The sequence below is a fragment of the Triticum urartu genome, chromosome 2A (assembly GCF_056163025.1).
Source record: "Triticum urartu cultivar PI428250 chromosome 2A, HENAU_Tu73, whole genome shotgun sequence".
NCBI classification, from domain to species: Eukaryota; Viridiplantae; Streptophyta; class Magnoliopsida; order Poales; family Poaceae; genus Triticum; species Triticum urartu.
The window spans coordinates 611,657,467-611,670,083 of NC_141874.1; the positions used below are offsets into that span (position 1 = coordinate 611,657,467).

At 42.0% G+C, this 12,617-nt stretch overlaps 1 pseudogene across 1 annotated transcript; it reads left to right on the top strand.

Annotated features, from left to right (window-relative positions):
* The first annotated feature begins 2,272 nt into the window (after positions 1 to 2,272).
* LOC125539178 (beta-glucosidase 16-like) lies at positions 2,273 to 11,316 on the top strand (annotated as a pseudogene). The gene is made up of 12 exons (XR_015617107.1): positions 2,273 to 2,540; positions 2,636 to 2,699; positions 6,301 to 6,362; positions 7,139 to 7,214; positions 7,324 to 7,398; positions 7,845 to 7,932; positions 7,993 to 8,245; positions 8,355 to 8,470; positions 9,511 to 9,763; positions 9,849 to 9,951; positions 10,060 to 10,162; positions 10,671 to 11,316. The product of XR_015617107.1 is annotated as a beta-glucosidase 16-like (transcript).
* The last annotated feature ends 1,301 nt before the right edge of the window (positions 11,317 to 12,617 follow it).

Genomic DNA, 12,617 nt, shown 5'->3' on the forward strand with positions numbered 1-12,617 from the left:
TCTGCTACCCTTGTCAATTTCTTCCCACCAAGTAAACGATCGATTATGTATGGTTCCGCAGCAACGAATGAAGTTTCTTCCTAAAAAAGAATAAGTACTTATGATCTTAAAGATATAACCAATAAACCATGGGGTGAATATTTTTTCTATTCAGAAGGTATATAAATTATGGTACTTTTGTTGCACTGCCCATTAAAGTCGTAGCTTACATTAAGCATCTATCATGGTTACCAATTTTGAGCTATTTCCAAAGAGGATACAACAATAAGAAGCCAAAAGTGTGAACCATTAATTTTTCAGCATGTACACCATGAGATTTCAGCATTACAGCGGTGCACAGATACAAACCTTCTCAGGCTGAGGTGCATCAGTATTTATATGGCCTTTGTACAACACTCATGGTGCGAAGATAGAAATACAACTACAAGGTACACTGATTTGAGTGCCCATCAATGGCAAGGGAAACGGTGTGTTGTGTATGAGTGATTATATATTTGTTATATGAGTGACCATCTCATATTTTCTAGTAATGCCAATCTTTGATCTCTAACAGAACATATATCAGCTTTATCCTAGGGATAACTAAACAAAGAACAATGGTTACCCAATTAAATCCCTTCATATGTAAACACCAAACAGAAAATTCTCAGGTAGCTCCAACTTGTCAAACCAACCTAAAAGAACTGTGATTTATGCACCTAAGTGATGATGATATTGCCATGTAAGAGCATAATGGTCATACTATACTTGTTGCCAAATGCAACTATCATGAGTTTGCCACTCACCTCATAGATATGGTCATGAGTCAGTCTTTCGAGTAAGGTCCTAGTGTAGAAACCACACTTCGATGGTATTACAACCGATACCTTTCATTCCTTTTACCATCATCCTGCAAATAGTAACACTTAAAGAGTGAAGGCCAAAATATTCAATACTACTTATGGGAAATAAAATCATAACAAATGACTCAACTGGAGTTGCAAAGATAATCCAGAGCTTTGCATAACTAATCTTTACAACAAAACCAACATCAGTAGCACTGTATGTTATGCAAAACAAGTAGAAGTAACATGCTTTTCTTCAGAATTCTTACAAGCAGGCATATAGTTGAGAGAATCAGAATTGAACGGCTAAAGGACATGGGGGAGAATTTTTACCTGCATCTGGTTGAAAGATACAGTCTTCCTGAATCCTTGGCATTTTAGGACTACTAGTAGATGAACGTGGCGTAGGTGCTACCTGAGCCCATGTCTTAAAAGATGGCCTGGTGCGACTCGTTGGAGAAGTCTTTGTTGATCTTGTACCGCATCCGCCTATGTAAGGGCTGTCGTCAGCGCGGGCGGACCGCGGCAGCATTGCACGCGTCCTGGATGAGGTCGTGGGGGGAGGAAGAGCGAGTCCATGAGGGCCCGCGCATAGCAGAAGGGCTTGGCAAGGAGGTGTGCGGGAGAAGACCCGACCGGGCGCTGCGTGTTGATGTTGCCGCCTCCTTGCTGTTGACGCGTTTGTCGTGGGCGATCCCGGGGGACAGCGTCTCACCTTACCGGCCATAGACAAGAGAAAATGACGCGGCAGCACAAAGCGTTGGATCTGGTCAAGGATTCTGCTTCTACTGCGGTCGTGGCCTCTCTGATCTCCTCCCACCACCCGGCCGCGGCCTCTCTGATCCCCTCTCGGTGGCTCCTTGGAACTAGCGATGGTGAGAGAGAGGAGGAGAGGAGGCGGCGGCTGCGTTGACCTGTGAAACCAGATGAGGTCGTCCGGGGAAGAGTGCGAGACCGGCTCCTTTTTCTCTTTCTTTACCTTTTCTGTCCAATACGCGTACGCTTGCGTAGCCCTTTGCGACCCACTACTGTGTTTTTCTTTGTTGTACCTGCGATGACATGGACATCGCGGGAGTGCGCCATAGTCGCGTACCTTATTGTGTTCGATATGTGGTGTCCCATTTTATACTCCACAGTATATCTGACAGATAAGAACGGATAGTCGCCCAATGAAGGAATGTGTTGCTTGGACCAATAGGTAGTGGAGAAGAGTAATACAATGCGGGAAGGAGTATAATTTATGTGTAAAAAACATCCAAAACTGCCAACCGTCCGATTGAGATCCAGTGGTTCTTGGGGCGTTCGCCAAGATTTTGCTCCTGGCGAACGTGCTAAATATCATTATTGTTCTTCTATTATTGCCCTTGATACGTCGTTTTCACGTGTACCATGTGGATCATTACTCAAGCCAAGCTTGACCTGGCGATATAGGTGGTGACTAGTGGCTTGGCAAAACCGACGCGGGGACCTCATGTACTTCTGCTGTTTGCCTTTAAATAAGTTTGATTAGAGGCGCATAGACCAGACTCCAGAGCCCTTCAAGACGAAGAGGCCTCGCCTTTCTAGCTAAAGCTAAGCTACCTTGAGGAAATGGCCGCGGCGACTGGCATGATCATGCTGGCGGCGCTGGCGATCCTCACTCCGTCCGCCCGAGGGCTCGACCGCGCCGATTTCCCGCCGGTGTTCCTCTTCGGCGTCGCGACGTCTGCTTACCAGGTTAATGGAGCTTGGCCGGCTTCGGCGTCGTCTTTCTTTGCTTGCTGCTCGATCGGTCCCAACTCCAACGCATGCACTGTGATCTCTGCTTCCAGATCGAGGGCGCGTACCTGGAGGACGGCAAGGGCCTCAGCAACTGGGATGTGTTCACCCACACACGTAAGCGACCATTCCTTTATCTTCTTTATTATCTTTCTCCGATCCATGTGGCCGACGTTTTCCTGCTCGGCGAAACAGAGATAGCTATGGCTCACAAGGCCGTATGTATATAGTACTTCCTTCGTCCCATAATATAGGTGTTTTTAATATTGTCCGTTCCATAATATAAAAACGTTTTTGACACTACACACAGTGTCAAAAAAGCTCTTATATTATGAGACAAAGGGAGTAACAAGCATTTCGATGAATCAGACCCGCCAAAGCTGGACTGAATGCCTCTACTAATTAATTTATCACGTATGGTAATCATGCGGCTGGATTACTTTACTGCTGGCAAATTATCAGCCAGATACAGACATAAGCGATTTCCTGTTACATCTATCTACCTACCTATAGCGGATCCGTATACCTCGTTCCGCAAAATTCGGTTTACAGGATACCTCAAAACGTTTTTTCACGTTTTTACGGTACGACTTTTGTTTCGTTAGAACAAATCCTGTAAAAAAATTGTGCTCCCGACAAAATTATATAAAAGGCCCTAACAACAAAATCTAAATTACAATTGGGTTTTTCAATTCACAAGTCGTGCTCGCGCCGGCCGAGCTCTTGCTGCGGCGCCATCGCCGGAGGCTCCTCCCACTACTGTTGTTGGCGCGCACCCGCGTTGGACGCAGTCGAGCTCCTTGTGCCCATGGCCGAGCTTCTGCTGGTGCCTCGCTAGCAAGCTAGCTAGTGCGTTGCTGCTGCACGGGTGGCCAGCGACGAGCGCGTACGGCGGCAAGCGGCGGGCGGCGCCGCCAGCGTGTGGCTGTTCGTGTGCGGCGGTGGGGGTGAGATCTGGCAGGAATTGAGCTCGCGAGGCCATGGCGCCGGCTGCGAGGGAAGTGGTTGGTGCGAAATTTTCCTGCCGTCAAGGATAGAGGATACTGCAAAAGGATGGCGGAATCCCGCACTTATAGAGGAATTGGGCTCGCGGATGCAGGGTTCCATGAAACAAATTCCGAAAAAGTCAGATTTGGCAGATCTATTTGGGCTTGGGGATACAGGGTGGATTCGTAAACCGACCGTTATTATGACGGACGGACCGGTTTGCGGGATCTGCTAAATATGTTTTGATACTAGAGTCCAGAAAAATTTAACCTTGAAAGATTCAGTTTTGAGCAGTGAGATCCCTAGGTCGGACTTGAAAGATTTGGATGCCGGGACCGTTTTCACGGTCACGGATTGCAGGTGTCGCAGCAAACACATAAACATTGCCTTTTCCTCGGTTTCAGTTTCCTCGAGTTTATAACATTGAAAGAAGAGGAGCACTCAGTCCTTTGCAACCATAGAACAAAATCCTATCAGATACTTAGGCTTGGTCTGGAATATAATATAAACTGACGAGATACCTGATCAGATAAAAGATAAAAATGAATATAAATGAAAAAAAATAAAATATAAAGAAAAAATTAAAGTTTTCTAAGTAATAGTAAATTTAGAATTTTGGCCAAACACTTTCTTTTACAAGAGGGCTTAAATAATAGCAGGTGACGACTAGCCTGAATGGTGCATGCTTCGGACTTCCTCGGTTCACAAGACAAGCTAGCAAGCATAGTGTTATATTTTGTTGAGTAGATTGTGGAACCTACACACAAGTGTTGGAGTTCATAGATATATCTTGTACGTGTAAGCTTTGATTGATCGATCTAATGGAACTTACGATACAAGGTATGTGTATATATGCAAAGTTAGAGTTCAATTAATGTTGAGATGAGGTGGACAGTTTGCATATCAAGAGAAATAGGATAGTGAGAATGAACTATTTAGGTATTATAGATGTGTAGTTTTCTAAACAAAGAAAATGACATAAAAACTAAAAGTAAATCAAAATATTGAACTTTTCTAAGGAAGAGTGAATTAGTGAGATTGGTATCACCTTTAATAAGAATATTTTGCACAAAAATTTGCGATTTTTCACAATATGCAAGAATAAGTATATGAATAGTGTAATTTTTGCAAACAAGAAGTTTACTAAGAAGGAATGAATTAGAGTACTTGTTATTTAACCCATTAAAGAAGAAATCAATTGAAGTAAAAACTAAAATAAAATAAAAATAAAAAGTTTCTAAGAAAAAAATTGAAATAGTGGCATTGGTATTAAGAAGAAAGAAAGTACAAGTATTGAAACAGCCAAAATTTGCACACAATTTGGGCAAAAATTGTGTTTTTTATCATATGCAAATACAAGCATATAATAGTGGAATTTTTGAAAAAAAAATCATAAGAAGGAGCGAATTAGTGGCATTGGTATTACCCTTAAAGAAGATAAATAAATAAATGGAAACTAAAACGACAAAATATAAGTAATGAAGTTTTCAAATAAAAACTGAATTAGTGGCATTAGTATTACCCTTTAAGGGAAAAATAAATCAAAAAAAATTAAAACAAAAAATGACAAATGTTACAAATAATTTACATAGAAGTTCTTTTTTTTATAATATGCAAGAATAAGCAAATAATACTATAATTTTGCAAAAAAATGTAGTTTTGTAAGAAAGGATGAATTAGTGTCATTCGTATTATTCTTAAAAAAGAAAGAAAATAACATAAGAACAAACAATCAAAATAATGAAGTTTTGTAGGAAAAAGGTGAACTAGTGACATTGGTGTTAACCTTTCAGAAAAAATGTGAAAAAAGTTGCACACAATTTTGCAATGAAATTACACTTTTTAAATATGCAAGGAATAAGCATATAATGGTGTAATTTTCATGCTCTAGTGTAATTTACACACATATTGTAGAATACTTGTGTATATACATTTCCACTCATCCAACATGCCACAAATACCAATTTAGAGAAAATAAAAATATATTATTTTGTTTGAAAGAAAACCAAAAGGAGAAAACATGTAGAACTAAAAAGTATGCAATGTATAGTTCAGCATAAGAAAAAGTCAATTTACCTCAAACAGGGACAAGTCCAAAACAAGCTTAAGGAAAGAAATTGACTTACCCCAAACAGGGGAAGTAAAAAAATTAGGCTAAGAAGACATGAAACAACACAAGGAAAAAAATAACATGAGTCTTGACAAAAGAATTCACTGTCATAAAATTGACTTATCCAAATTTAAAGATCAAACAACTTGCATATAGCTAAAGTGTTAAAAGAAATGGCGTCGCATAGGAGTATCTTTTATTATCTCTAGCAAGAGGGTTTTGAATATTAATTGTTCACTAGATGTGTATTCTTATCAGACAGTGATGCCACAACTGCAGCAACATTTTGCGGATAATCATGCGAGTGGCTATAGTGTGCTTACTCACCTCCCCCCCCCCCCCCCCCCCCTGTTTATCCGTATACCATATGGTCATTGCTGTCTTTTTTTTTTTGATAATGGATATTTTCATCAGTATATCAACGTGATACAGCCACACGAATATCCGACCTCTACATAATACAATGCACACATGGCTGTCATGTCAATCAACTAATACCAGGGCAATTCTCATGCATGGCTTTTGAAAGAAGAGCATTTCACACGCACATGTGATCCTCTATTTTTTTTAAAAAAATATTAAAAACTTGTTTGCCTCTGAATTTTTGTTTGTTTGCTGCAGCTAGAAGAATTAAGGATGGACGGAATGGGGACATAGCGGATGATCACTACCATCGTTACATGGTAAACCAGATGATACCCAACGTACTGCTGCGGGAATTGGTTGATGAAATTTTAGGTTGATAACATGAGAACCAAAATTTAAAATACAATTATTATATCTTAGTATATAGGTAGAATAGATAAATGAAAAACATTTTCTCATGCGTTGTTGAATGTTGTGATGGTTTTTTTCTTCTCATGCATGCTTGCATGTTGATGTGAGTCTTATCCCATTTATAGTTGTAAGGTGAGGTGACATGCTTTCATATTGAGATAAATAAATTAATGGGGATGACTCTTAGCTATATACTAGATGATGCCCCGTGCGTTTCTGCGAGAATCGTGCTAAAATAAATGCATAAATGGTTGCTACAAAAACATGTAAAACTAATAGAAATAATATGTAATTTGTTTATTTCTAATTTGAAGCGTTTAAAAAAATTGAAGTTAAAAGTGTCATTGTTAACAAAAATGTGAAGGTCAACTATATAGATGTATTGCAATCGCACAACACATATATTGTCAATTCAAAATCTAATGCAAAAAAACACTTGTGAATAATTAACATGATGTATGATGTGACCGCCGTTGTATGCATAGAGTAATCCAAAAAATATAATTTATGACTTGCATGCATGACTTTATTGGCATGATTTACATGGCTAAAAATATTGGTAGTGGGTTCTACCTATTTAAATATACTCCAGATAGCAAAGCAGCAAATCACTAGTAACTGCCGTCTGATGCATGATGCGTCTTGCTGCTTGCTCACGTAATTCTGACACTGTCTTGAGCAGGAGGACGTGGAGATTATACATAGTTTGGGGGTCGACTCCTACAGGTTCTCAATCTCATGGGCGAGAATCCTACCAAGTATGAACGCCAAGAAGAATACACGATTAGCACTAATAAGGTTTTTGCGGTTTAGTGGTCACGGTTAGTTGCTTAGCTAATTAATTGTCGTTGAATTATATCGTCGTAGGAGGTCAGCTTGGAGGCGTTAATTCAGCCGGAATAGCCTTCTATGACCGCCTGATCACGGCACTCCTTCAGAAAGGTATAGTCTCTCCGTGTCTCACACGCTACATCTCTGAAATGGTACCAGTTTCGACTACTGCCTCGGTTTCATTAATGCACTGCATATACATTTTTTGAAAAGTCAAACTTTACAAGTTTTTTATCAAATTTATAGAAAGAACTATTTATATCTAGAATACTAAACATATAAAATATGAAACTACTCCTTATAATAAATCTAATGATACATGCTTGGCATTCTAGCTGTAAATATTTTTCTCCAAAAACTGTATCAAAGTTTGTGAGGTTTGATTTTTCAAAAAAAATCTATATGCATAACATTATGAAACGAATGGTGTATACTTTGCACAAGTGCGGCGCTGGTTTCCCTTGGTACAAAATTGCCACATGGAGTAGTAATCTTCAACGAGGAGCAAACCTATAACGTACGTACGCGTGCCACTAACTGCCGAAAATGTCAAGCAGGGATAGAGCCGTTCGTGACACTGCATCACTTTGACATGCCGCAAGAACTGGAGACCCGGTACGGCAGTTGGCTGGGCGCTGGAATCAGGTAGGTCAGGTGCACATGCCATGCTTCTGGTTGCCTCAAACTAACTAACGTTCCTGCCAGGGAGGAGTTCGGCTACTACGCGGACGTGTGCTTCAAGGCGTTCGGCGACCGGGTCAGGTTCTGGACCACCTTCAACGAGCCCAACCTGTTCGCCAAGTTCGCCTACATGCTGGGCAACTACCCTCCCGCGCACTGCTCACCGCCGTTCGGGACCTGCAACAGTGGGAACTCTCGCCGGGAGCCCTACGTCGCGGCTCACAACATGCTGCTGTCGCATGCTGCCGCCGTCGAGAACTACAAGAAGAATTACTAGGTGAAACCAACAGAAATGTTGCTCTGTCGTACTGGGTAGCCATTTCAGTGGATCTCAAAAGCAGAGGCGCCTTTGCCTTAGCCGTTTTTGATGCGTGTGTACATGCTAGGCAACGCAAGGCGGATCGATCGGGATTGTGATCGCGATGAAATGGTATGAGCCGCTGACCAACTCCACCGAGGATATCTTGGCAGCAAGACGGGCGTTGTCCTTCGAGGTGGATTGGTAAGTCCCTTTTTTTCTTTCAGTAACACTGTTATGCTCCAAGAAATATGGAAGTGTTCATACCAACTTTACCCATGTTGGTGTTGGAAACAATGTGATGGCTATCGTTAGTATAATTTTTATAATCTACTCATAAATATAAATGACATAGATGGACCTACCAGAAATAATTCGGCATACAGATGGATGAAAACTAGCATGACATCTACAATGAAGTAAACCCTGGTTGCATAGATGAGAACATCGCAATCTGATCGACTAACAAAATATTCGCGTGGTGAATTTCCTTACAGCGGGGTTTCTCACGAAAATGACAATGGGGAGTCGAGTAAGTCGTGGATGAAGATAAAGTAGTGGACGTAGATGAAGTCAAGGAAGAAGGGTAAAACAGTCCTCCTAGCACTGCTAAGAAATATTAGCACCTGGCTACCTGTGTAGATTGCTAGTCTCCGTGGTTCGTCCGGAGACTACTGGTGTACGGTTGCCCCACCACACGACTATAAGAGGATCGATGGTGGTGAGCGCATCAGAGAACTGAAGGATGGTGTTTGGAGTGATGACTAGAGAGAGAGAGAGAGAGAGAGAGAGGCGTCTCGCTCTTATAGGGTCGTACCGATAACTCCTAGGCAAAACGAACGTCAATATAGATGCCAGAAACCACCACTGACACATCTTCACTACCCACGACCCACTAACCACACGATTACATGCATAATTAATCTCAGTACGTGTGTTAGACCATTGTGGGTGGATAAGGTAAAGACCGAACTGACAAAAAAAAACTACAAATCCATACACTTAGCATAGTTCTTTCTTGACCTCTTATCCAAAAGGACCATGTGAGATGCCCTTATATGTTGGTTCAATCTTTCTCCCTAGGTCGTATGAGACAAAAATCCACATACCTTCCACACTCCTTTGACATCTACGAATTTCTGAATTATGTTTGGGCTCAATCCACTTTGAGCCAGAGGCCAAAGGGCCCATAAATTCGAACAATTAGTGCTATGATTTTTGTAACATTTCTTTTTACTTTTTAGGTTTCTGGATCCGATATTCTTTGGTGACTATCCCAGAGAAATGTGTGAGATGTTATCATCAAACTTACCAAAGTTTACCTCAGAAGAGAAGAGGCTGCTACGGAAGAACAACGCAGATTTTATCGGGCTAAATCATTACACATCGATTTACGCCAAGGATTGCATCTCTTCTCCATGCGACCTTGAGACTTATGAGGGAAATGCGCTGGTGCAAGCTGTAGGTGAAAGAGACGGCGTGACAATTGGAAAACCAGTAAGAACTGCTTCCACCTATTAATATCTTATACACTCTTCATCTCTCTGTGACATGTTTGTATATATGGTGATCAACCTGGCAGACTGCAATTCATGGTTACTATGATGTTCCGGAAGGTATGGAGCTAATCGTCAAGTATGTCAATCAGAGATACAAGAACACGCCTGTCTATGTTACCGAAAATGGTGAGTAGCTAGGGCATCCAGAATTAACAATGCAGTCAGTAAACTCACAGGAAGGTTGAGAAGTCAGTATGTTCTTAACGATCATGTGTTTTTTATGCTTTATTTCAGGCTACTCGCAGTTTAGTGACAATAGTATGGAGGACTTGATCAATGACGTTGGAAGAGTAAACTACCTCCAGGGCTATCTCACAAGCATCTCTTCAGCAGTCAGGTGACGTGCAGCCATCTGCTATCTGCATCATGCGCAAACACATTGGGTTCTACATCATTTACCAATGTCACCATAAATAGAGTTCTTAGGAAGGTTTATGGTTTATTGAAATAATATGATATCTACCAATATCCTCATAATGAAGAAAGCCCGTTTCAACAAGTATCCTTGACACTGGCGGAGCTAGGCAAGATGCGTTGGGGGGGGGGGGGGGGGGGGGGGGGGGGGCAAACAGGAAATAAGCGTGTTTGCAGGGGGTAGAAGACAATGTTTTTCTTAATCTAAAATCTAATCTTCCCTAAAAAATTCCCCATGTAGTTTTACCAAGGCTGAGGGGGGGCCACGGCACCTGCAGGAACCAACGTAGCTCCGCCACTGATCCTTGACACCCCTACAAAAACAAGTACCCTTGACGGGCATGTTACTTTTTATTTTACATGGACACGTCCACAACTCTGCATTCTGAAATGTGTAAATTCTTTTTCTGACACATTTGGCATTGTTACAGGAGAGGAGCAAACGTGAGTGGCTACTTCGTGTGGAGTCTCATGGACAACTTCGAGTGGCGTTTTGGTTTCACCGTGAGGTTTGGGTTGTATCATGTAGATTTTGAAACGCGGGAGAGGACTCCAAAGATGTCAGGGAATTGGTACCGTGACTTCCTCACGGGGTCTAGGCCAGTCGACCAAGCCCACACCCTGAGAGAAGATTCATGATACTTGCAATCATTATTGTCACATCTAGTTACCCGTAAAAAGAAACTGTTGGATCCAAGGATAATCGGCTACATATTGTTCCAACACTTCTCTAAAGCGTCTTATCCTAGAAACATGTATTTAGGGTGATTTTTTTTCTTTCGAAAAGGGTATGGCCTCAGCCTCTGCATAATAACAATGCACACGACCAGTAAATTTAGGGTCGTGTCTTATCGTTGGAGAAATGGCCCGTACATGTGGCGTACCGGCTTTGTGGGTTCACATAGCATGCATGATCTTTCTTTGATACTTTTGAATCATGTACCAATGATCTCATGATACGCACACTCGTGTGCATTCGAGAAAATGTATTGATGATCTCGAATAAATGGAATCAGGGTTCCAATCAGCACATGGAATCACTGTTCCAGTCAGCATGTGAAGACGCCGATGTTAATATTTTCTGAGTAATGTAGATTAGAGTCAACGGCTTTGCACCACGCCGCTACTGTATTGTTTTCAAGACCGGAGATTCTTTGTCGAGACCCGACATCTAATGTATAGAAGACTAGTTATTATAGAAATTATACGTGAAGCCGAGATTCACGCGTGGACACACGGTCATATAGGCTGGTCCATGGGTGCCATATACTCTCGAAAAGCCCATAATATTGGACAGTGATCCCAGATGGAATCAAAAATCAACTGAAATGGGTATCCAATATTCCCACACAAGTCTAAAGGAGTTGGGTGATGAAAATGCAGTCAAATAGAAAAGTGGCTTCACTCTGTATCGTTGATCGACCACTAGCAAATGCGTACGATTCTGACCCGAGATCAAGGTCATATAGCTCGAGCAGGCAGAATCATACAGAAGTCTAAATCGATGCTCTGAGCCAGAGTGTGGAGACCCTGCATACCACTTCATGGTGTAGTATGTCAGTCTTTGATATAACGCCCGCGAGACACGTCTCATGAACGCCTTAGATCTCTCAGAGCTGCACAATAGAAACATAGCAGGCCAATACAAACTTATATATTACTCCCTCCGTTTCAAATTACCCGTCGTGGTTTTAGTTCAAATTTGAACTAAAACCACGACGGGTAATTTGGAACGGAGGGAGTACGTAACATGATCCAAACCAAATTCAGAAGTCCAAACCTTCAAACTACTGGTGCCGAAAGACTTGTGATCGTTTATCTCTACTCCTAAAGGGGGAGTCTTGTCTCGTCTTCCATCCCTCATGCGGTCACCTCCCCCACTGTTTTTGATCCAAAAAATCCACCCCCCGCCCGTTACCCCACTACTTTTGTTCTGTTTTTAGGTGCAGTGCTTTTCATTAATTTCTCCAAAATATCTCTATTGTCGATCTTTACGTGTAATTCATAGCTCCTTCCTGAAAATCTCTTTTCTTCTCTATGTCTCTCGTGATATTTTGCGATGGCATCTTCCTCGAAGACGCACGAGGCGAGGGAGCAGGAGTTCTCCGTGCGGTCTTCTCTTTCACCTCAACCCCATCATCGCCTCCCTCTTCTCCCACGGCACATGAAGATAGCGAGGAAGAGGTCTGGAAGGTCATGGGTAAGCTTGTGTTGGGGGAGATCACCACGTCGTTCCAGATGTACTGGGGCAACGTACGTTCTCCCCTACGGCCAGTGCTCAACTAACCATCTCTCTCCCAATTCCCATGTCAATCCTCCTATGTGGTGACACACTACTGGGAAAAGGCCTAGCAGTGACGGGTGCAAAATGGGCATTA